The sequence below is a fragment of the Orcinus orca genome, chromosome 11, assembly GCF_937001465.1.
Source record: "Orcinus orca chromosome 11, mOrcOrc1.1, whole genome shotgun sequence".
Taxonomy (NCBI): domain Eukaryota; kingdom Metazoa; phylum Chordata; class Mammalia; order Artiodactyla; family Delphinidae; genus Orcinus; species Orcinus orca.
In genome coordinates this window covers 43,451,533-43,476,754 of record NC_064569.1, presented here as the reverse complement: position 1 = coordinate 43,476,754, position 25,222 = coordinate 43,451,533, and the positions used below count along the sequence as shown (strand labels likewise).

The 25,222-nt window shown below is 54.1% G+C and overlaps 1 long non-coding RNA gene across 1 annotated transcript; it reads right to left on the bottom strand.

Annotated features, from left to right (window-relative positions):
• Nucleotides 1-10,958: 10,958 nt before the first annotated feature.
• Nucleotides 10,959-18,938, bottom strand: LOC125960459 (uncharacterized). The gene is made up of 2 exons (XR_007470126.1): nucleotides 18,820-18,938; nucleotides 10,959-11,641 (listed from the first exon to the last, which is right to left on the bottom strand). It is a non-coding gene; the product is annotated as an uncharacterized LOC125960459 (long non-coding RNA).
• Between the last annotated feature and the right edge of the window lie 6,284 nt (nucleotides 18,939-25,222).

The following is a 25,222-nucleotide window of genomic DNA, read 5'->3' as shown; positions in this document are numbered from 1 at the left end:
TAGACTAATCTTTGAGAATTTGCAGTCCAGTGAAGGAAGTGAGATGCACAGAACATGCACTTAAAACACCCAACAGATGGGGGATGGAGGGGCAAGCCATATAGGAGGCAGTGTAGGTGCAGTGGGGTCAGGAATGGGAAGGGAGGGGATTAGTGTGTAGGGAAGATGTCTCAGGGGGATAGAGTTGGTTGGGGTGAAAGCCTAGCATTGGGGTGAGAATCACGAGGTCGTGGAGGTAGGGTTGGGCAGTGCGTAGAGGCTCTTGAATAGTAGTGACCAAGATGATGACTTGAAGGCTTAGGTGTGTCAGAGTCACTGCTGGATCTGGCTTCTAGAGGGTTGTTGCCCTCAATTCTTGGGGTGCATCTTTTCAGGGAGAGGCTGAATAGGGTCCTGGGCCTGCTTTTTCCCAAGGGCACCATGTTAGTCTGCTAGGGCTTCCATAACAAAATGCCACAGACTGGGGGGCTTGAACAATTTATTTTCTCACAGTGCTGGAGGCTAGAAGTCCAAGATGTAGACGTCAGCAGGTTTGATTTCCCCTGAGGCCTCTCTCCTGGGTGTGCAGGTGGCAGCCTTCTCGCTGTGCCCTTCATGGCCTTTTCTCTGTGTGCACCTGCCTGATATCTCTCTTCTTAGAAGGACACCAGTCATATTGCATTAAGGTGCCACCCACCCTTATGACCTCGTTTAACTTGGCTTCAGTAGGAGTTTGGGGGAGTCACAAATCAGTCCATAACAGGCACCTAAAATCATGTCACCGCTTTTTCTTCCCTGACCAATGTCAACCTCTAACGAATGGGTACTCCATGCCTTTCCTCCAGTCTGGGCATGGAGGCTGGTGTGGTGGCTTAGCTGGCTAATAGGCCTTAAAATACCAGCCTGGCCCCTACCCCCCAATCCATTTTAGAACAGTTTCTTCAGTACAAGTGAGAGTGTCCTTAGGGAGGGGAAGCTCATTATTTTCTCGTGGGCCAAAGGGCATGGTGATGTCAGCTGCTACCAAACAATATTGTAAGGGAATTCCCCAGCAGACCAGTGGTTAGGACTCAGGTGCTTTCACTGCCCGGGCCGGGGTTCAATCCCTTGTCAGGGAACTAAGATCCTGCAAGCCGCACGGCGTGGCAACACCCCCCCCACCCCCGCCACACACACACACACGCGATGTTGTGAAAAGTATTTTAAAGCCAAATTGAAGTGATTTGGGATCATCAAGAGTTTTGCAGTCTGATATGTTGGCCACTAGCCATGTGTGGCTGTTTAATTAAAATTAAGCAAAATAAAAAATTCAACTCTAGTCACTTGCCATATTTCAAGTGCTCAGTAACCACACGTGGCTAGTGGCTACTGACTGGACGATGCAGATGCAGAACATTCCATCCTCTTGGAAGGTTCTGTTGGATAGAACTGTGAATCAGTTCACCTGTAGAGGTTTTAAAAAAGGCAAGCATCCCAGCTCCACTTTAAGAGATGTTAATTAGGGAGGTGTGAAGTGTAGCCTCGCATCTATTTTTCTCTTTGTGCTGTGGATATGCAGCCAAGGTGAAAACAGGATTGCCCTGGATGCCCTGAAGGCAAGGAGAGGGCCTCATATTCCTTTCCCCGTATGTAACCCCACACCTGGCACAAAGTTGGTGTCCAGGACAAATGCACATCTGGGTGCTCGCATCTGGGTTTGGAGATCTACCCCAGGGTGCCCATCCAGTAACATGAGTATCACCAGAGTTTGTTGTGTTTGCCCAGTGATGGTGACACGAATTCCGGTTCAGAGAAGTGATGGGGTCTTCAAGGTCCCACTCCAACATGTATGTATGCGCACACACACGCACACAATTACACACAGTCAACTTGATAGAAACCAAGCTGTGCTTGGGGTGGGAGTGCTTCTGAGACCTGCAGGATGGAGTGTGTTGGGGAGGAAAGGGGCTCTCCCTGTTTTTTTTTCTTACTGAAACAGGATGGCCTAAAGCAAGATTGAGTCTTTTTTTAAAAATAAATTTATTTATTTATTTATTTTTGGCTGTGTTGGGTCTTCATTGCTGCACGTGGGCTTTCTCTAGTTGCGGCGAGCGGGCGCTACTCTTCATTGTGGTGCACGGGCTTCTCATTGCGGTGGCTTCTCTTGTCGCGGAGCCGGGCTCTAGGCGTGTGGGCTTCAGTAGTTGTGGCTCGCGGGCTCTAGAGCGCAGGCTCAGTAGTTGTGGCACACGGGTTTAGTTGCTCGGCGGCATGTGGGATCTTCCCAGACCAGGGATTGAACCCATGTCCCCTGCACTGGCAGGCGGATTCTCAACCACTGAGCCACCAGGGAAGACCCAAGATTGAGTCTTGAGTTTGACCACTGTGTGGTCCTTGACTTTCCTTTCCCAGTTTGACAAACATTTATTGATGTCTGCTATGTGCCATTCCCCACGCTAGACACTGTAGGGAGTGACTTAGATGAGGTGAATTAGATGATTCTTTGCCCTCATGTTGCTCACTGTCTGGTGCTGGGAGATACAAGCATATAATTATAGTATAAATCAAACAGAAAACATGCTGTGAGCAATTTCTAAACACAGTGCTCTGGGCACACTGACTGAGGAAGGGATTAGCCCTCAGTGTGGATAGGAGGCTGTGTGCCACTGAGAGAGGGCAATGATTGGAAAGTTCTTCTCTCATCACTTGCTCAATCTTGCTACCTCCATGGCATGGGTGTTCGGAAAAGGAGAACACCCAATGGTGTCAGATTGCCCCAAGAATTTCTCAGCCCCAACTGCAAGGTTGAGGGGAGGGGCTCAGGGGCCAGGATTGGCCGGAACCAGGTGTTGGGCGTGGCTCTATGGGAGATGGGAAATGGGGCTTCCTTTTTGATCTCTTGTTCTGTGAACCTCTGGGATGGAAAACAGCAATAGGTGTGTCAGGGGGTGTCCAGGTGTTGAAGCAAAAAAGGCCAGAAACTCAGCCTGGGCATTGCCGGGCAGAGAAGATGAGTGGAATGGAGGGAGGGAATAGAGATTGTGGCCCGGCCCAGACTAGGTCTCAATTCTCCAAATATTCCTGTTTGGGAGGATGTAGGCCAGCTGTTTTCTATTTTTTCCTAATGCCCCAAAGAAGGAAATAATTTCAGTTGGAGCATAAGACATTGAGGTTAGACACATGGATAAACGTCCCAGCTATGACCATCAGGTGATACAGAAATAAAGTGCTTTGGGGGAGGCTGAATTGCTTTCTTCTTCAGAGGGCCTTATGCCAGCCTGGCCACAGCCCAAGCTTACCAGTCAAGGTTGAATTATGTATTGGGGGAAACTTTCTCTCCCTTTTTCTTTTCTCTCTCCTTGTTTTGGCCCTCATTCTGTCAAAAACAAAACAAACAAAACAACTGCAATAGAATTTTCCTGCACATCTTCTTGCCTGTTCTTCTGCCCCTAACTCCTCCTCAAGGATCTCAGCCTGACGTCAGTCTCTATGCCCAGCTCGCAGAGGGGGTGGCCGAGAGCCCAGAACAGTCCTCCATGGTGGCCTGCGCCAAGCCGGGTTGCCATTTCCATTTTCATTAATTGAAGCATCTTGACCCTGATCATTTCAGGCCAGCAATTCCCTGTCGGCTGGTTGGGAGTGTGTGGGGGACATGCCTCAGCAGGTCATTTTGTCCTTCCATCTACCTTGATGGTGCCGACTCCTGGTCCAGGCTGCAGAAATGGGTCTCTTATTGCAGTTGATAGGGGAGAAGCCCAGTCTCACCCCTTGGGATCTCAAACTTTGTCTTCTGAGGAAGGCCTTCCCTGTGTCTGTCCTCAAGCCTACCTGTTGTGATGTTGGCTCAGTTTTGTTTCTTTGTTCGGTTTTAGGAAACTTGATGACTGATGCAGTGGCCTCTCAGAACCTCATCCGATGATGCCTTCTGCTGTGCACTGGGAGAGGAACAAGTCTTTGAAGAAAGGGTTTGCCTTCCAGCCGTGGAAAGGCACCGCAGTGGAGCGATTGGGGTGTGATGGCGGCTGTGAGTGTGAGAGTGAATGTGTGTTTTACTCCTTACCTAGCTTTAGGAAGGGCTATGAAAGTCACTGAGTTAGCAAGATCTTGCCCCCCTGTGTGGTCGTGTCACTTCGTAAGAACCATTCCAAGGGGTACGGTGATGTGTTCCCTACAGAGCGTGGGTCTCCAGTGTATTACATGCATTTGTGTACTTTTGTGATCCCTGGGGATCTTCCTTGTCTCTGCATTTTGAAAAATCTCCCAGATGGACACTCGTGTACTTCAGTGTGACCCATTTTTGCTGCCGTTGGGCCTCTGTGCGTCTGGAGTCTTTTTATGTAGCCCCTGCCTTTTCACGCATCTTCCGGGGACTTGTGTCTTTCTGAGTGTCCTCTGGCTCCGTTTGGGCGGGGGGAACAGAAGAAGGACCCCAAACGCAGAGGGGAGCCGTCGGGCTGGGGGAGGAGGTAGGGAGGGGGTGCGCTGCAATCTGTGACTCGGAATACAGATTTGTGGTGGAGGCAGCAGCCCCTGCGCGCGGCGTGTGTGGGGCGGGGGCGGGGGCCGCTGTGGCCCCCAGCTCCTCCGCAATCCAATTAAATAACATTTAAATGCATAACCAGCCCGCGCGGCGATGAGTCTGGAGATTGGAGCGGCTGCGGCGGCGGGCCGCGCGGGCAGCGTTTTGTGGAGCTCAGCGATTCTGGCGGCAATTTCCCCGCTCGGCGCGGCTTTTACGAGCCGGCTCCCGGCGCCCGCGCCCTTTCCGCTGCGCCCGCCCCGCGCCCGCCGCTTCCCGCCACTCCCGCCTCCGCTCTTTCTTCTCTCTCGCCTTCTTTGCAGCCTTCTGGTCTGTCCGTGCATCTCTCCATCTCTTTGGGTAGCCTCTGCCGCCGTCCCTCCCCGCCTATAGCGGTCTAGCTCCTGCGTCTCTCTGTCTCTTTCCTCTGGTCTGTCTCTGTCCGTCTGTCTGTCTCTGGGGGTCAGACTCTCTGTTGCACCCCCTGTCTCCAGCTCCTGACGTCTGTCGGCTTTTGCTTTTCTCCCCATTTCTGCTTCTGAGTGTGACCCCCATTTTCTGGCCGATGCCCTCTCGGCATCCCTCTGGATCACCATCTCATCACAGCTTCTGATTCTCTTTGCTTGTTTCCTTGTCTCTCTGGCCTCTGCAGCCTCCCACCCCCAAAGCCTTCCCCTCAAGTCTACTTGCCTTCCCCCACGACTTGGAGGCCCGTGGCCGGGCTGTTCTGGCCTCATCACACCAGCCTTCATGCCTCAGCCTGCCTCCAATGTGTGCTAATGGGGCCCTGATGATTGGGAGTAGCAAGGCAGGGCCGAGGAGGGAAAGTAAGCAGAGGTTAAGAAGACGAGGAGCGGGGGACTTCCCTGGTGGCGCAGTGGTTGAGAGTCCGCCTGCCGATGCAGGGGACATGGGTTCGTGCCCTGGTCCGGGAAGATCCCACATGCCATGGAGCGGCTGGGCCTGCGCGTCCGGAGCCTGTGCTCGTCAACGTGAGAGGCCACAACAGTGAGAGGCCCGCGTACCGCAAAAAAAAAAAAAAAAAAGAAGGGGGGAACGGTGATGGACTTAATGGGCTGAGGCCCAGCAGGACGGTGGTGGAGATAAGTGTGTCTGCATGACTGATTGGATGAGACTGTTCTTCCCCACGTCCTCTGGGAGCAGAGCAGAGAGGGTTGTCCCATTCAGCGTCAGGGGAGTGAGATGTTTCCTTTTCAGGAGGTCCACGAGTCCTGGAGGGATGTGGTGCCATTGGAGCTTGAGGCCCTCCTGAGGGTGGGATGGAGAGTGGGGTGCTTCCTGAGGAGCCAGGGTGGAGCAAGTTCCCCATAAGGAGGAAGACAGAAAGCAAGATGAACCATTTTGTTTCTTGTGTGGGCCCAGACTCCATTATTGTCTCCTCTTCCTCCTCATGCCCTTTCTTATCCCTGCTCAGGCCCCCAACATACGGAGCCCGCCGTTTACCAGACGCTATGGCCCATGCAGATTTCTGGGGGAAGAGCATTCCTGACAAAGAGAACAGCAAGGGCAAAGGCCCTGGTGCGAGCGTGTCTACTGTTGGAGAACAGCTGGAGCAGAGGGAATAAGGGAGAGAGTGAATGGTGGGACTGAGAGGTAATGGGAACCGGATCACGTGGGGACTAATAACCCCCGTGAGGCTTTGGCTTCAGCTCTGAGTAAGATGCAGAGTCACTGGAAGGTTTGGAGCAGGGCAGAAGGTTTGACATGATCTGCCTTGTATTTGTATAGAAAATTCTTACTGTTCTGTTGAGACTCGATTGAGAAAACAAGGGCGGGGGGGAGGGGGACCAGGCAGGAGCCTATTGCAGTATGAGGTAAGAGATGATGGTGGCCTGGACCAGGGAGGTGGCAGTGAAGGTGGTGACGAGTGGTCAAATTCTGGATGTACTTTTCAGAGAGCCCAGGGATTTGCTGATGGGCTGGTTGGAGGGTGTGAGAGAAAGAGGGGAGTCAGCATGAGACCAAGGGATTTAGCCTGAGTGACCAGAACCATGGAGATTTGGGGAATACTGCAGGAGGAGCTGGTTTGGGGGGAGTCAGTTTGGACATGTCAGGTTTGAGATGCCTGTTAGGCAGCCAAGTGGAGGCATCTGGTAGGCAGAGGGATGTACAGGTCTGGGTTTCGTGGTGAAGTCCAGGCTGTAGATATAAATTTGGGGTCATCAGTGTCATTGAATGAGATCCCCTAAGGAGTGAGAACAGATAGAAAATAAAGGGCATCCAATGACTGAGTCCAAGCATTTCAATATTTAGAAGTTGTGGAGTTGCAAAAACTCCCCCAAAATGCTGAGACATCACAGCAAGGAAAATGTGGGCATGGCATGTGTGGGGCTCTTGGCTTGATCATTTTTCTTCATTCCCAGCTACCCTGGTGGGTGAACTCTCGTTGACCCATATCTAGATGGTTCCGACCCACTCTCTGGGTCTCGGCTTCATTCCCCTCCAGACTGCCCCTCCAGACTCTTGGTCTTAGAGCCAAGGAAAGAGGATTGGGGTGAGAAAGGACTGAAGATCTGAGACCCTGAGAGACAGTGACTTGCCCAAGGTCCCTCTGCCAGAAGGTGGTCAGGGCTCCCAAGACATAGTTGAGTGCTTTTTATACCACCCTACCCTGCCTTTTGGGTCACTTCTCAACAAGCAGCAAATGTTTACTGAGTACCTGATTAAACCTGCCATGTGCAGAATATCAATGGAAGACCCTAAGGGATCCAGTGGAAACAGATGATGCGATTCTTGCCCTCGAGAAGCTTGAACTAAGGACCCCTGAATAGTTGTTCCCTTCTTTTCCCATCTCTTCACTCTCATTCCTTATGACTAACCAACAGGGACTCTCTTCTTCCCCACTTTATGCCCTAGGTCTTTCCTTCCCTCCAAACCTTGCCCCAACCCTTTCTTCTGGAACCCTTCCCAGATCACCTTGGATTACCCTAATCTGACAGGTAGCTCAGGCCCATCTTCGTTAACTCTCTTTCCCTCGCTTCTCATACTGAATCCATATGCAAGTTCTGTCAGCCTTATCATCCAAGGAGATCCCAGATCTGACCACATCTCACAATCTCCACTTGTACAATTCTAGCCAAGACACTGGCTTGCCTGCACTGCTGAGCACAGGGGCCCCCGATGGGCCTCCCTAGAGTTCATTCTCGACACCGCAGTCCCTTTCACTTGGGGCCCCACCCTGTCTCCTGAGTCTGTGTGCTTCTTACCATCCCTACGCCATTCCAACCAGTCCCCCTGCCGTGGACACTTCTCCTCTGGGTGTGACCTATCTTCTCCCCTCTCAGCCCCTGGGGTGGAGGGTGCTGGAGGGCTGGGGTTGTCCTTCGTTCATGGACCACTGAGGACCCCTGTTGTGGGAGGCCATCTGCCTGGAGTTGGGATGGGGCACGTCCTGGAGGGGGCACTCAACAGGGAGCTTGGGAAGTAAGACCGAGTGTGTCTCTGCAGTGGCCGGCAGGGGTGGTTCAGAGAGGCTGTTGTGGACTCATGTTTCCTCATTTCCATCCTCCGTTTCTTCCCGCTCAGCATTCTCCCTCGTTCTCATCACTCTTTCCCTTCCATCTCTCTGACTGATTCTCTGTCTTTGTATTAGGGAGTGGGAGGGATCCCTCACCAGCCTCAGGGTCTTGAGAGAGTCTCCAGTGGAATGCACCCCTGTTCCTGATCTAAGCCCCCCAACTCTGGGGAGCTGGGACAACCAGATGGGGAGCACTGATCTCACCCCCTCCAGCCTGTGTACCCGGGGCTGAATCATTCACCATTTCCTCCCCAGTGCCTAGCACCGCACTTTGCACCCAGTAGGTGCTTATTAAATATTTATTGAAAGGATAAATGAATGAACAGCTGAAGCATTCAGCTTCCCTGTTGGTCCCTGGGCCTAGCTTTTCTGGTTCTTTAAATGAGTTCTTTCAAACTTTAATGTATACACAAACCACCTGGGGATCTTGCTAAACTGAAGGATGGGACTGACCAGTCTGGCTGGGGCCTGAGAGTTGGCATTTCTAGCACATTTTCAGCGATGCTGTTGCTGCCGTTCTCAGATCACATTCTGAGCAGCAGAGCTGTAAGGGGAGGTGTCTCTCGGGCAGAAGGAAGCCCCTGTCTAATTGAAAGAGAGAATGATGACTATTGCGAGGGACTGAGAGAGAGTGACAGAGAGAGGAGCCAGAGGAAGAGAGGAAACCCTCCACCGCTGGTCTAACGGCCCCTAGAGCCCCTCAGCAGTGCCCGTCCCAATGGTCTCAGGAAGCCTAGGGGCACCTGTAACGTCTCCTGCAGCAGCCTCCGTCTCCCCAGGGTCCCACCCTGACTCAGGGTAATGGGGCTCTAGAGACATCAGCCACCTCTGCGTCCCTGATTGGCCTCCTTATTTCTGAGACCACTGTGAGTCCCAGAAAAGAAAGCTCGGCTGGGAGCAGGTTTGGAGTTTTCACTCAGTTCCACGAACGTTCCCCAGACTGCCTCTCAGTACCAGGCACACGGGTGAACAAGAGCCAGGAGGCCCGTCTAGTGGGCAGGGAGACAACTTGCGTGAGTGAAAGAAGGTGGGATTTGCACTTGCCCTGGAGGAGGGTGGGGAGAGCTTTGATGAGCATATGGGAGCTCCAGGAAGTGGTGGAGAGGGCATTCCAGGCAACATGGGCCGTAAGCAGGATGGTTCAGGACATGTTCCTTGAAGCACATCGGGATCAGCAGCTGGGGAGAGGGGAGGTGATGGAGGAAGCAGAAATCGTAGGAGCTCAGCATGGGTCTGTATTAAGGAGGGCTCTAAATGTTGGTCTGAGGAATCAGCGCTGTGGCGTGAAGGCAGGTTTACTCTGCATGCGTTAGGGAGCCGTGGAAGGGAGGTCCGTGTATTGGAAGAGGTGCTTGGAGGAAAGGCTTTGCCATCTCTTGGTTTACCTGGCCTACCAGGGAGGGACTCTGCTCTGTGAGTTGCCTTGTTCGTCTGTTACTCACTGGAGGCTTGGTCAGGCTCTGAAGGTGACAGTGGTGCCTGGTTTGGGAGGAGCTGAGGGTGGTGGTGTTTTTTTCCCCCACTGTGGGAAAGAGCTAATTTTGTTCTGTGGGAAGTTTAATGATCTTCTGTCCTAACTCCAGGTTCTTTTACCCAGGAGTCCCTGATGAGGACAAACTTGCTTCAGGAAAGGGAGCGGGAGGGGAAAAAGGAGGCCAGTTTTCCATGGTGGCTGAGAGGTGAAGCATGCGTGCTCCGAGCTGGTGAACGCTCGGCCCCACCTACCTGCCCAGGACTGTGCTTCAGTCTTAAGCCACACCAGCCACTCACAACGCCTCAAAGCATTTTAAGACATTGGAGTGGGTGCCCCGGGCGTATCACCAGTGCCATATACTTAGGTACCGCCAGCGCGGCCCAGGCCAGGTGTCAGCCTTCCTAAGAACCAGCTTTTAAGTTTACCACATATGTATTTCATCCACAGACACGTGTGGGTGTAGGCCCTGTTTTGCTGGCTGCTGGGGAAGGGGTAGCATCTTTGTGATTGTGGAAGGGTGCCCCCCAGCACAGAGCTGGGGTTTTCCCTGACAGGGGTCCATGTCTTTCCTCCCTGCATGCCCCTGTCCTCTGTCACTCTCACTGTGCTCACCCTTCCCGCAGGCTGGAAATTGTGCCAACACGGAGGGCAGATTTTGTTTCTGTGGGAGGGCATGGAGTATTATTTTCATCTGATTTATTTTCATTCCTGATGATTCCCATGCTGATGCGCTAACGAGCAGAAGTAGCCCGGAGCAGCCGTCACCAGCATGGTGTGCAAGGTGGATGGATTAACGGGCTGGCAGGGACCTCATCCCAATAGGCTACTCAGGAAAGGGCTCAGGGGCAGGAAACTCAGGGCTGCCACTGACACACCCCAGCCTCGGTTTCTCAGTTCTGGGACAACGTTGTGTGGGCCCTTCCTCTCCCTGCGTCCCACGGCCTCTGACCTTTGCAGTCCTCACTGCTCTCCACCTCATTCAGCCCAGAGTCCTGTCAGTTCTTCTACAGCAACTGCACCCAGTGCATCTCAGGTAAAACCTCCTTGAACCTGTAGAGTGAAAAGTCCATGTCCTTGGCGTAGATCACGTCTTTGATCTGTGGCACACAGTGGGTGCTGAGTTCATGACCAGTGAACACGTGAAGGGATTCTGATGGAGGCGAGGAGGATTTTACCTATTCCTGGTTTCATTTATTTTTAGTGTTAGAGAGCTGAGGGCTAAGTTTTTGTTTCCTCGGTGGTAATTCTCCAACCTTAGGTTTCTTTTTTTTTTTTTTTTGCGATACGCGGGCCTCTCACTGCTGTGGCCCCTCCCGTTGCGGAGCACAGGCTCCGGACGCGCAGGCTTAGCGTCCATGGCTCATGGGCCCAGCCGCTCTGCGGCATGTGGGATCCTCCCGAACTGGGGCACGAACCCGCGTCCCCTGCATCGGCAGGCGGACCCTCAACCACCGCGCCACCAGGGAAGCCCTAGGTTTCCTTTTTGGGTGACATTCTCTCACCCCGACTTGTTGATCTTGTCTTACTCTTTCATGTGTGTTTTTTTTTTAAACAGGTTTTAAAAATTTATTTTATTTTTGGCTGCATTGGGTCTTTGCTGCTGCGCGGGCTTTCTCTAGTTGTGGCGAGTGGAGGCTACTCTTCATTGCGGTGTGTGGGCTTTTCCTTGCGGTGGCTTCTCTTGTTGCGAAGCATGGGCTCTAGGCATGCAGGCTTCAGTCGTTGTGGCACATGGGCTCAGTCGTTGTGCCTCGCGGGCTTCAGTAGTTGTGGCTCGTGGGCTCTAGAGCGCAGGCTCAGTAGTTGTGGCGCATGGGCTTAGTTGCTCCGCGGCATGTGGGATCTTCCTGGACCAGGGCTTGAACCCGTGTCCCCTGCACTGGCAGGCGGATTCTTAACCACTGCGCCACCAGGGAAGCCCTTTCATGTGTGTTTTTCTGTTTTATGTGTCTTACATGCTAGATCCTCTCAGGTCTTTTGGAGAAGAATGTGGGGAAAAAAACAGCAGCTCTGAAGACATTGTCACGTTCACTTCCACTGCCATGTGATTTCCTTTTTGTCCCTCCCTGTCAGGTGGCCCCTCCCAATGAAGGGGCTGTCAGTCATCTGTAATCACACCAGTTCCTGCAGGTCACTGTGAGGGGGGAAGTGCCTGGAGAGTGAACAAAATGCCAAGTTGAAGTTTAATGAGGCAGCATGATTGTAAGAGGGGAATCAAGGGAGGGCAAGAGGAGATGAGAGAATAGAAAAGAGGGTTGAGCAAAGCCGGGAGAGATCAGAGATGAGGCAAAGGGGTAGGGGCAGAGGATCTAGGCCCCAGCTTGTCATCTGTAAAATGGGGATAATAGAGTTGTTGTCAGGAGTAAGAGAATATAGTGCTTAGCAGGTTGGGAGCACTACAGAATCCTTGATGATAATGATAGTAATACATGGGGGTGATATTGCCTACATCACAAGGGGTGCTGGGAGACTCGGGCTTGTAAAACACTTTGTAAACTGCAGACTGCTAATGCTTTAGCTGCTGTTATTATTATTCCATTCGTGCATTGCTTTCGGCCACTGTCTTGTATTTATGCTGATGAAGGGGGAAGCCGCCAGAAGCCGGGGAGGACCCCCAGGTTCTGTTCTGCTTTGGGGACTGTTTCCTTCCTCTCCTCCTCACCGCCTGGGGAGCAGAGCCCACCCCTCTGCTGCCGCATCTGCCCCCGGGCGAGGTGCTGAGAAGGTAGAGGCTGGCAGGAGGGTGCAGGAGGGAGGCCAGGGGGAAGCCAAGCTGAAAATGAAAGCCGAGGAGGGGGCAGCTGAGCAGTGCCTGGAATCATGTTTGCGTAATGAGCTGCACCAGCCCGGCTTGCTGTTTCTCCAGATACTGCTCCTCCTCCTTTGTCTCTCGGCCTGTACTCCCATTGCTTTTCTTCTTTCTTCTCTCCTCACTTCCCTTGCCCCTCAGTACTCCCCACAGGCCTCTTCTCCCCCTCCCACTTCCCCGACTCCTGCTCTGAGGCCCCGTCCGTTTGTCCCCTTGATCTGGACAAGCCCCCCACCCCCAGGGTTCTCCTCTGTCTCCCTCCAACTCCCCCCCATCTCTCCTTGTCCTTCATCTCTGTGCCATTCCCTTTTTTCTTTCCGCCTCCAAGTCTCACATCTTTACCTGCCTGCTTTTATCTTCCCTTTCCATTGTCCGGCCCCTTTTCTCCTTACTGACCCCCTGCCCCCACCCCCAGCCTTCACCCCCTCTCCTCCTTTCTCTCCCTGTCGGCTTCACTGCTTGGGGTTAGGATCCACTGTGTAGCCATCATTCCCTTGATGAAATAACAGTAATAACAAAACAAAAATTTACTGAGCACTTACTATGGACAGCGCACCACTAACACTTCAATTATGTCTGATCTCATGTAATCCTCTCAATAACCCTGTGAGGTGAGTGGTATTATCAGCCTCATTTTACAGATGGGGTCAGTCAGGTACAGCGAAGTGAAATATCTTGCTGAAGTTCTCATAGTTAATAGGTGTCGAAACTCGAAGGCCAGCCTGTGTGACCCAGGAGCCTGTGCCCCTACCCACAGGAATCCACTGGGAGAAGCTGTTCGCACTTTCTCCCTGGGGTTAAGAGAGCCCTCTTTCTTTAAACATCATCTTGGCACCCCCAGATTCTTCCAAAGGTCCTTTGGTCCCTTCTCCTTTCTCTGCACAAGACCAGATCTAACCCACCCTGGACAGCTTGTTCTGTGTGACGGTACAACTAACGCTACACTGTCAGGCACTGCTCCAAGCACTGTATGCCTGTCACCTCATTTAATCAGCCCCATTTTACAGATGGAAAAACTGAGGCACAAGGAAGTGAGTAACTTGACCATTTCACACAGGTAAATCAGTGGCAGAGCCAGGATTTGAGCCCAGGCAATTGGGCTTTAGAGAACCTGCCCTCCTAGGTGGTGACATTGCTCCACTCAGCTCCTGGGAAACCCGGTTTCGGTTTCCCAACCACTGTTACTCACGCAGCTGCTCTGAGAAGTCCTCGTGGCCCAGCCCTGGGCTGCAGCGTATTTCTGTGGGCACTGCCCGCCGTGGTGTAATCTCTGCCACCAGCACTGACAGCCCTCGAGATCTGGTCAGGCCGCCAGCCCTAATCGGTACCCGAGGGGATTTATTGGCTGCCGCCCCCAGGGAGCAGGGACAAGTGTTTGCCTCTCCAGCCCCGCTGTGCCTCCTCGCAGCCCGACAGCTCCTGCGTTCCGGCCCATCGCAGCAGCTGATTTACCTCTGTGGTTGGGGGATTTAGCTGCCGTCCTGGCTCCTACTATAAATTCCCGGGCAGATCACGGAGCTCTGCATCAAAGCGGCCAACAGGGGAGCAAGCGGGACAGATGGCCGCTTTGGCCACGGGGTGCGGAGGACAGGGGCAGGCGGGGAATGCCCTGAGTCTTTCTCGTCCACCCCTGGCCACAAGGCCAGGCCGTGCCATCCTCAGGCCCGTGGGTCCCCCTTAACTTTCAGAGGCATCTCCCAACCCCCAGCACCCCCAGGTTCTGGCTGATGTCTAATCTTGGTCCTCTTGCCGCATCTGAAGTCTATTTGCCTGTTCGCTCGGGAAGGAGAGAGCCGACTACCACTCCTGGGTTTGATTAGGCTTCAAAGACTCAGGCATTGCTTGGTGTTCTGGGGCACCATATGACACATATTGGGCTTATGTTCTGCCCTCCAGAAGGAGGCTCAAGCCGAAGCAGGAAGTGGTAGGACTTTCAGTGGGAAGGGGTGAAAGACTAGGAGGTAGGTGACCTAGAGCGGGGGCAGAGGGAGACCTCCCCAAAGTAAGTCCGAGTCAAGTTGGGTGAGCCCCAAAGGATAGAGGCACTTCCTAAAAGTGAAGGGGGGAGGCCTGTGGTAGCCACGGTCAGGACCCTGAAACCTTCCACACGGTGGCTGGCCGGGATCCGCGCTGGAACTGGGGCTGGCTGGGCCTGGACGGGGTCAACCCTCTCTCCATGCCCCTTGTTTTTCTGGCTTCCTCTGACCCCTCTTTCTCTGGTTTCTGCAACACCTCCCGGCCACCCCTGCCTGCTCCCCTCTGCTCCTGTCCGTTTGCCTTATCTTTCCCGTGGTGCCGTCTCTCGTACCAGAAAACACTTCTCTCGCCCCACTGGACCAGCCGGCGGTGGTGGGGTTGGTCTGAAGCTCGGGGCTCTGGTTCCGCTCCCCAGAACCTCCCTCAGCCTGGAGCCCATCCCTGGTGTCCATGCCATTTTGTTCTTCTACCCCTCATCCATCTTCCCCGTCCCCCCTCCTTGCCCCCCTGCCATGGCCGCCTCCGCCTGGGAGATTACAGACACTGAATCAGCAGGCAGCCCCAGCGTTCTGCTGACAGGGGACTTTCTGCCTCTGAGGGCTCTGTGGTGGGATCAGGGCCCCTCCCGGGGCCTGGGGATTCGGGATGGGGGGAAGAAAGGGCTGGGGCGGAGAACAAGCGGATGGAGAGGGAGAGGTGAAGGGCAGAAGGTAAAGAGAGAGGGAGGATGGATAGAGGAGAGGTGGGAAAGAGGAGAGACTAGAAGCAGAAAACACCGGAAAGATGAAAGAACAGTGAGGGAAGTGGAGAGAGAAGCAGAGGGCAGGGGGATGGGAAAGGGGGAGAGAGGGAAAGAGGGAGAGCGTGGAAATTAGGTGGAGGTGAGCCTGTTCACCAGCCTGCAAGCCCAGGCCCCAGCTCCGCTCTCCCCTCCCCGAGTGCCCACCCAGGCAGGCCCCTTGGAGACCCAAGTTCATGGGGACCAGGCTGAGGGGTGCGGCCCGGGGCCCCCTGCCTTGTGCCTCCCTCTCTCCCTCTCACGTGGTGGTTGGCAGTTCATCTTGTTTGCGGGGCGGCTGGGCCTGCTCTCGGGGTTTAATGATCTGTGCCATTATTTATAGCTTTGAGCGCCGAGAAACACACTGAATTTATCGCTTGCTTCTATAAATAACCCTGGCAAACGGGTGCCCAGCGAGGCGGGCAGGAGGGGGAGAGAGAAGCAAGGAAAGGAGAGGTGGGGGGTAGGGCGTGGGACGTGTCTGTGGACTCTCTCCCCAAGGTGGGGTGACGCGTGTGCTCAAGGACGGCGGAGGCTGGGTGTGGGTGTGTGTCTGAGGGCAAGTTCACCTAAGTCACACAGCGTGTGCCCCTGGGATGAGGGTGACTGCACGTTTCCGAGGGCATGTGTGAGCTGACTGTGTGTTGGTGTTTGTCTCTGGTGCCACGTTGGTGGCAGTGAGGTGAATAAGCACAAGACAGCCCCGAAGAGTGGCTCGTCTATAAATGGATGTGCAATGGGGCTGAGAGGCAGCAGCTCTGGACTAGAATCCGGCTCCTTTCTCTATGGCTGGGTGACAGAAAAAGACGCCAAGGGTTCAATGGCACAGGGGGCAGGAAGTGAGGCCTAGGAAGCAGGCTGAGCATAACTCTGTCTGTGTGTCGGGCTGCGCCAGTAGGAGGGAGGAGGCGCCTGGTGTCCTAGAGCAGCAGCCAGGGTCACCTGCTCCCAGACCTACAGGGACCCTGGCTTTGGGGCTTTTGGCTACGGCCCTCCTCAGAGGACCCTGCTGGCAAGTCCTGGCTCAGGGTGGGGGTAGGGGACCAGGCAGTGCCAAGTGTCAGAGCTGTGCTTTCTGATACTGCGCCGCCTGCCCCTCCCACGGGCTCCCCCTGCGCCCCCAGGACTGCCCAGGACCAGGCTTGTGGAATGAGAGCCTTGGCCCTGCTCAGCCAGAGGGCAGTGGTCCTGCCCCTTCTCCTCTCCCCCAGCCGCAGTCCCCCGCTCAGCACTTCCACACAGAAATGGCTGCAGCAGCCATTAGCTCAGGGAAGCGCTCTGCATCTCTAATGAGGACATTTGCATATATAACGAAGAACCTTCACACGTGTTGGGGAAGCTGCCCCTCCTCTCTTTCCCCTTCTTCTCTCCCACCAGCTGCCACCCTGACCTGTAGCTCTGGGGGTGGGCGTGAGGGTCCCTGCCCACTTGGCTGGGGGATGTGCTGAGGGGTCCCAGGCACAGACAAATTGCAGGGGGTTCCCCTCTCTGGGTCAGACACAGGCAAGGTGAGAGCCCATTGTGGCAGTGTGCTCGAAGGGACCCAGCTGCTTGTGAACAGGAGCCTGGGCACATGCACAGAGAGAAGGTCAAGGTCAACCCACCCACCTCTGCCCAAGTGCACTGCAGCACATGGTAAGGTAGCCGGCTCAGCACAAGTATGCAAGACACGTCCCAGGCTGCACCCACGCGATGCGCCTGCACACTCACGCCCTGGCACCAACACAGGCAATTGGAGAAAAATGCACCTGTACCAACACTTCCTCCATCCAAGCAGGGGCCCCTCTCTCCTTTCCCCCTCCTTTCCTTGCTCCCTTCAAACCCTATCCACAGTGTTTCTCATAGAGTCACCAGCCCCTGTTCAGGCCAGAAAACTACCGCCTCCCACTCCCACACGCGTTCTCAGATCTATTAAGCACACAAGAGGCCATTTTCCTTAAAAAAAAAAAAAGAGAGAGAGGGGCCCTTGCACCCTAGATAGGTGGTACTGAAGGAGGAGAGAAAATGCCAGGGCAAGGGCAGCTGGGAGGGCTGCAGGTTAGGAACTGGGGGAAGGTGGGGGGCGTCTAGGGAGAAGCAGAGACTGGGAGCTAAAGTCCCCACAAGGTCATTCTCAGGTTATCCCCGACAGCCCTGACTCCCCCCGCTGCAGACCAGCCAATCCCTGGCCCCCACGGCCTCCCCCGCCCTCCTGTTGGTCCTGCTGAGCCACGTGACCCTCCCCTTCTCTGGCAGCTCCCCCCCCATGATGGATGCAGCGGCTCAGCTGTACCTGTTGGGGGACAGGGACTGCACAGCTCCTAATTACCTCCTTCTTGAGCTTGGGCTGGGGGCAGGGCTGGGCTGTACGAGGGCTCCCTGCTCGCTCGCTCCACTGGGGCTGGGGCTGACCTCCTGCGCTAGAGCCAGGCCTGGAGGCAGGCAGTCCCTGAGCTGCTCTGGGGTGATGGGCGTGCGGGGGGCACTGGGTGGGGGTGTGGAGTGGCAGGGAGCTTCTGGAAGGCTGATAGAGGGAACAAAAGCACATCACAGCTATAACATCAGTGACCTGGGAAGCTGGGATACTTTGCATAAACGACCTTTCTCCAAGTCTGTCCCACTGAGAGTAAGGTTCAAGTTAAATATCGAGGAGAACTTTCTGGCAGTCAGGGGCAAGAAACACTTGCACAAAAGTCGGAAATGTGGAGGCAGAGGTTTGGAAGACTTCTTAGAAGGCGAATGAGATCATCCTTTTTCTGCCCGGTGGGAGGCTCACAGAAAACAGCTGCAGAAGAAGGAGGCTGGAGTTAGAGTAGCTGGGCTGGAGGTGGAATTTGGAAGGGCTTCTCGGAGCGGGGGGATTGGGTGACCCTGGACTCGGCAGTTGAGCTTATCATAGATCAATGTGGGAGGCTCTGTGTCTGGGCCTGCTTGGGGAGGCATGGGGAAGACCTCAGGACTGTAAAGGTGGCAGAGCTCCATCAGGCTTCTCCACAGCGGCACCAAGGTCTTAGGGGGCAGATGCACATTTTAACAGATCGCCAGTGTGGGGGATGCCTGGTGGGCTCGAGTGCCTGGGCCAGAGGTGGGCAAACAGGTGGTTACAGAGGGAATGGGACCTCTCCGAGATTTGTCCTGACCCCGAGATCCTGTGAATCCCCAAATTAGGATTCTCCGTGGGATTCCAGAAGGGAAACCTGGGAAGGGTGAGCAGAGCTGGTGAATAGCACCAGGAATCCTGGCTACCAGCCCCCTCCCCTTGGGGGCAGTGGCTGTGATAATCGCTGATCACTGTTAATGGATACTGCAGGTCTCAGTAATGACAGCCCCCCTGGGATTCATTAGTCACGGTCCCCACACCACTGGGGGTCTCTCAGCTAAGGGAACAGGGGGAAGAGGTAGCCTGAGCCGCTGGCACACTGGGTCCCAGAGGAGGACAAAATAGAACAGCTGTCCTGGTGAGACATCTCTTCCTCCTGCTTCAGCCAGTGCCTGCAGTGAGGATGGTGTGCAGGAAGGTGAGGGGCAGGTGGGCTCCCAAGGCCTCCGGTGACCCCTCTTCCGAGGGGTCTCTACTTCTCTCTCTCCAGAGCATGTCCCTCCTCTCTGTGTTTACATGGGTCCCTGCTGGCTGAACTGTCCCCCACCACTGGACTCTCCCTGCCCTTCTGAGCTCATGGGCTGCTGAATGGTCAGCCCTCCCCCTCCCCTCCCCTTTCCTAGTGTCCGGGTGTCCTTCACTACTGTTGTGAGATTTGGGGGAAGTCTCAGGCGAGGAGATGCTTACTCTGTTCCTGGGTGTGTGTCTGCTTCTCAGAGGGTTTCTTCCTGGGCCTGCTGGGTGCAGGCTCGAGGAGTGTCTGGAGGAGGTGGCGAGGCTTCTGCCCATTCAGGGCGGCTTACGAGGGAGACGGAAGGGGCAGGGAGCCGGTGTTCCATCATCTCCCCAAAAGCAGACCAGGGCGGTTTTTGAAACTAGGTTTTCCTGATCTTAGCATCATACTAACATGTGCACACATGCACACACACACTCACCCCAAGAGACAACACACAGATACACTGACACATTTTCTCTGGCAGTCTGCCCTGTGAGCTGCTTCCAGGGTAAATTCACTAAGAAACTCCTTCGCGTGGGTCCCCCCCTCCTAACCCGGGTGAAAACCTTCCATGACTCCCCGGTGCCCATGGGCGAGGCTCAGACTCTCTGTCCTAGCATTCAAGGTCTTCTCTGATCTGGTCCCAACCTGACTTCCCAGCCCAGTCTCCCATAATCCTCCAACAGGAGTATCTTCCGAAAAAAAGGTCGTACGCACTTACATTTCCTCCAGGATCACCGGGGGACGTGCCCTCTTCCCACTCACATCTCTGCTGGGGTAGATACACCTCCTCCAGGAGGCCTTCTTGACTCAAGGCCTCAGCTTACAGCAACTTCTTCCTTAGCGTGTCCTTGACATTTGGAGGATAAGTCTTTCTATAGGCTGGGGGGAGGGCCCTTTTTCCCCACTTCTGAGCCTCTCCAGGCAGGGCCTGTATTTATCCACCTTTATTTCCCTGGTGCCAACATGGTACCTGGAATCTGTGTGTAAACAGCTGAGAGCCTGGCTCCGGGGAAGAGCATCCGTCCAAATTGGATCAAGCTCCTGCTTTGGCTCTTCCTGACTTTGTGACCCCGAGCAAGCAGCTTGTCCTCTCAGTTTCCCAATTGTACCATGAGGAGGTTAGACCTCCAAGCTGCTTGTCCTCTCAGTTTCCCAATTGTACCATGAGGAGGTTAGACCTCCAAGCAGCTTGTCCTCTCAGTTTCCCAATTGTACCATGAGGAGGTTAGACCTCCCTACTCTAAGATTCTGTATTTCTGTTGTGGTGAGAATGGAGACGAACATCCTCAGGTAGGTGCACATATAGCCCTTTTCAGTATAGACGGTAAGGAGGCCGAGGGTGGTAACTAACTCAGTGGCAATTAAACTCGAGGGTCCAGAGAGTTCCTGACCCAGGGAGAAACCAGGTTGGTGTCAGGTCTAGACAGATCCATGTGATTTTGGACTACTTCCTCTACCTCTTGCACCCTCAATTTATTTATATGAACAATAGGATTGATATTTCAGGCTTCTTTTTGGCATCAGAGAAGATTAAGTCTGTGGAAGCTTAATTCATACACACAGTACATCTAGGGACTCAGTTGTCTGGGGAGTGTTGTGTCTGGGTCCTCTTCCCTTCTCAGGTCCTCTCGTGAGGGTTCTGCTCTGTTTCTTCTCTCCTTGATTACTGCCTGGGAGAACCCATGCTCACCTCTCCTGCAATCAGCTGGGGGTGCTTGGCAACAGGCTTTAGTTGGGTCCCTGCTGGGTGGTCTGGGCTGCAGAATGCCGGGTGAGCTTCTAGTTAGCTCCTCGGGGGGAGTCTCCTATGCAAATGCCGCTATGCAGGGATGGCAGGATTTCCCACACCCCAGGCTCCCATAGTCTCCAAGCCATCCTGCCCCCCATCTGACCTGACCTCTGGGATCTCTCCCAGCCTGAGATACGTCCCTGTTGCCTCATCACCCTTCCCTGGGAATACTGAGGCTGGAGTTGTCTACGGTGGCCAGGAAAATTCCTCAGAAGTGTGAGGAAGGGGGAGGGATCTTGAGTGAGGAGAGACCCCTGTCCTACATTATGGCCTCTGTCTCCCCTTCGCTTCCCATGTCACCCCTGGGAGAGGGTTGGATGAAGGCCCCAGAGTTCGCCCCCCAAACCCCCGTGCCCCAGCCTCTACAAGACCTTAGAGGCAGGAAACTTTCTTCACAGGGAGCTGAAGGGGACCTGGAGTATGTTCAGGGGATCCCAGGGTCCAGCTTCCCAGCCCCTCCCCACTCTGTGATCTCCAAGGACCTCCGTGCATGCAGACCCGGGAGCAGCTGCTCTGTTTATGATGTGGGAGGTTTATTCCTACTGACGCCTCTCAGCTCAGGGCTCTTGAGGGAAGAGGGGATGGACTGTGGGAAAATTGAGGAAGAGGAACCAAGTCCAGCTTTGGGAGGAGTTGGGTTAGTGACTTTTCCCCTCCTTGGAGCAGCTGGGAGGATCTAGCAAAATCTAGCACTTTCTCCTTGGGAAAAAGGACCTAGACAACCAGTGGGGGACGGGGACCAAGAGGGGGACCCTGAGGACAGAGTAGGGTCAGCAGTGTGTGGGGCTGCAGTTTCTGGGAGTAAGAGCTGGCGAGAGCCCGAAGCAGAAATGCCAATCAGGTCTCAGCGAGATTGGTTTGGTTGTGAATCGAGTATCCATGTCATTATGAATAAGTGTGTGAGGGCCCTCGAGGTAGGGGCTGAGTCACAGTGTTTCATTTTTATGAACAGGACTGGCCTCTGCTTGTGGGAGGCCCAGAGAGGGCAGAGGGCTGGGCAAAGTCACACAGCACTCGCCTCCGATCAGCGGCTGTCCTGGCCTGGCTTTCTCTTGCTCTTATTTTCCCAGCCACTCTTTTTTTCTTTTTTTTAAATTTTATTTATTTTTGGCTGCTTTGGGTCTTTGTTGCTGTGCATGGGCTTTCTCTAGTTGCAGTGAGCGGGAGCTACTCTTGTTGCCGAGCACGGGCTCCAGTAGTTGCAGCACGCGGGCTCAGTAGTTGTGGCACGTGGGCCCTAGAGCATGCGGGCTTCAGTAGTTGTGGCGCACCGGCTCAGTAGTTTTGGCACATGGGCTTGGTTGCTCCGCAGCATGTGGGCTCGAACCCGTGCATTGGCAGGCGGATTCTTAACCACTGCGCCACCAGGGAAGTCCCTCCCAGCCACACTTGATCTGATTTTAAAAATATATATTCTCCACTCTTCACAATTTCCCATGCTCTCTCCAACCCCTTTTCCCCCTAAATAGTTATGTATGAACTTTGACCCCAGGAAGCCGCTTGGGGGGACCATTTTGGGAAAACATGATAGAATCTCGTAAAGAATTCCGACAGCTTGCAAACAGCCTGTGCTAAATTGCCCCTTCCAGTGAAAATTAAAGCAAATGTCTGTTTTATGACCGTGTTTCCTTGGGCTGCAGCTATTGTGGGAGTGCGGGGGGCCCAGAGCTGGGAGGCATGGAGAGGGTGCAGGTACTCAGCGTGGTGTATACCTGGGCCTCTGGTCCACTCCCTGCATCCCTCCCTCCACGCTTTTTCTGCGCAGAGATGATGTAGAAACAACCTTATCACCACAGTCTCTTTTCAGGCCCATCTTCTTCTCCCAGTGGGGCTTGAAAGGGTTCTTGCTCTTTCTGGGGCACCAGCCTCCCAGAGTGCCAGTGGCAGAAGCCCTAAGGTCATCCAGCCAGGGGCTTGGCTTGGGCTCTGTGACCCCCTGTTTCTCTGGCGGGCCTCTGGGGCTGCTGCTGGGGCAGAAGGAGGGACCACTGCTCAGGTTCCAGACTACCTCCTGCTCTTGCACTGTTTTCTCCAGACCTAGTCCACCTTTGCATATGAGGCATAGTGTTTGAAAAGTGGTTCTAAGGCAATAATAATAATAGTGATAATATAATAATAATAAATAATTGTAAAAGAAGGAAACCGCTGGTCTACTCTAATACCTTCATTACATAAACAGAGACACTGAGGCCCAGAGAGGACATTTTGTGGAAGATCTTGGACTGGGGAAAAGGAAATCTGGGTTCTGATTCTGACCCAAGTCACTTCCCCTCTCTGGGTCTTGGTTTCCTCATCTGTAAAACTCAATGATCGGATTCCATGAACTCCAAGGTCCTTTTCAGGCCCGTGAAGCCCTAGATCAATAAATACATAATAATGTACTAGGATGTGCCAGGTCCTAAGTGCTGTGTGTTTTCCAGGGGTCATCCCATTTAAGATTCAATGATTTTATGAGATGTCATCATTCCCGTCAGATCACTAAGGGACAGTGAGGTTAAATAACTTGGCCGAGGTCCTGCAATGGCAAAGTCAGACTGGACCGCTGGCAGTCCCCCTCCAGGGCCTGGGCACTCAGTCACTGCTCCCATGAGGACTGGATCCAGATCCGTCAGCTGGGGAGTGGGAGCCCAGCCTCACTGACCCCTGGGCTGGTGTTCGTTCTGCTGGACCAGGCCACCTGTTTAGCCAGGGTGGTGAGAGCCTCACCCTGTCTGGAGGCTGCTGGTGTCTGCTGTACTCAGGCTGTCGGTGTAATGCTCAGGGCACGCCTCAGAGAAGGGGGCTTCGGGGCAGAACGGGGCTTCTTGAATGAGGCTTTGAAAAGCTGAGAGGAGCTTTTAGATTTGTTACGAGGGACTCCAGGAAGCTATGAGGGTTCTTTTTTATTTCAATTGAAGTATAGTTGATTTACAATATTGTGTTAGTTTCAGGTGCACAGCAATGTGGTTCAGTTATACATATATATGTGTACTATCTATATTCTTTTAAAAAATTCTTTTCCATTATAGTTTATTATAAGATACTGAATATAGTTCCCTGTGCTATACAGTAAATCATTTTTGTTGCTGTGAGGGTTCTTGATCAGGGCAACAGCCGTATAATTTTTTTTTTTTTTTTGCGGTACGCGGGCCTCTCACTGTTGTGGCCTCTCCCGTTGCGGAGCGGACGCGCAGGCTCGGCTGCCATGTTTCACGGGCCTATCCGCTCCGCAGCATGTGGGATCTTCCCGGACCGGGGCACGAACCCGTGTCCCCTGCATCGGCAGGCGGACTCTCAACCACTGCGCCACCAGGGAAGCCCAGCAGCTGTATAATATTATAGAAAATCCCCTCCTTGCCCCTCACCCAGTGGCCTGCCCACCTAGGAGATCCTGCAGTAGGGAGCCCAACCGGCCCAGCCTGCAAAGCCACTCAGTGACCCACGCCCCCTCCCCATAACTAGTGTCCCTTCCACCCTGGTTATTCCAGCCTCTTCTCAGCGGCTTCACCGCTAGAACTGGATGTTGGATCTGGCTTCCTCCTCGGAAGACAATTTATGGTTACATGTTGGAGACTCTGTTTTAATGAAGTTGCAAAAGTAGGTTAATGGGCTGTGGGTGTTTTTCCTTCCCCTCCCCCTGCCCCATCTCCGCCCCTGGGCGGATGAATGATGCCTCTCCCAGCGCAATGCAGAGCTGGCCTGAGGATCTCAGGCCCGGTTCCTTGGCCTCCCGCTGGGCTCCTCAGATCTCCTCCTCCCTGCTGCTTGGGAAGGTGCTTAGAATGTCTAACCCCAATCCCTCCTGCTGTCACTGTGGCCCGGAAGACGCTCCGAAGTCTGCCCAGACTGGCATATTTGAGTGGCAGGGACTATGACAAGGGCTGGGACAGGGGTGGGCCCTGAGGAAGTAGGAAGCTAGAATTATGGATAATGGACATCTTTAGGGTTAGAGAGGCATGGAGGTAGAAGCTTAGCTAGAACGGACCTGGAGAACTCGGCGAGGTTGAGGGGAGGAACCAAGCTTCTGGGAACCTCTCCAGTTGCTGCCCCTGTCTCCCTAATTCATCTCTGTGCGTCCTGGTGCCGTGCCTGAATGTTTGCTGTGTGAGTGATGGATACAGAGTGATGGCTCTTCTCTCCCCTCCCTAAGTCTCTGGGGCTAGAGCTCCCCCTCATCCTTGCTCTTCTCTGAAATGGCCCTCCGCCTGTTCCTGCTGGGGACCCCTTCCCTTCCCACCTCTCTGCCCAATCCTTGCCCCACACCCCCATCTCTCAGGAAGTTTCCCATTGTTACGCTGCAAGGACAATTCTCCATTTATTTGCCTGGGTCCAAGCTGAAGGCCTAACAGCCCTGGAAGACTGGGGTCTCCAGGGAGAAGGGTCTATATCTTTTTCCTCCAGACTTCCCCCTGCCTCAGCAACACCCAAGCGTGGCTCTCGGATTGAGGTGGGATCCAAGATCCTGGGTGATGTTAGGGACACACAACCAGGAAGACCCTCCTGCTGCCGAGGCCCCTCTCCCTGGTCCTTCGTCCCTACAGAAAGCCGGGAGCATGCCTCGTCTCTGGCCAGCAATCACTCCCAGGCCCTCTCTGTCAATAAATGAGGCTGCTGGCCAGGGTTTGGGAGCTGAACGCCAAGATGGGGTGGAGCACAGCCTCGATGCCTGCAACCTCAGATTATCCCCCTCTTCTGGAAACCTGGGCTACCTCACCCCCTGCTTCTTTTACAGCCGTGACTCTCTTTCCTGTCCAGGCCCAGGAAGAAGCGTGGGCTCTTGGCCTTTTAGATTAACCCTACAGAAATCCCAGAGAAACCCTACC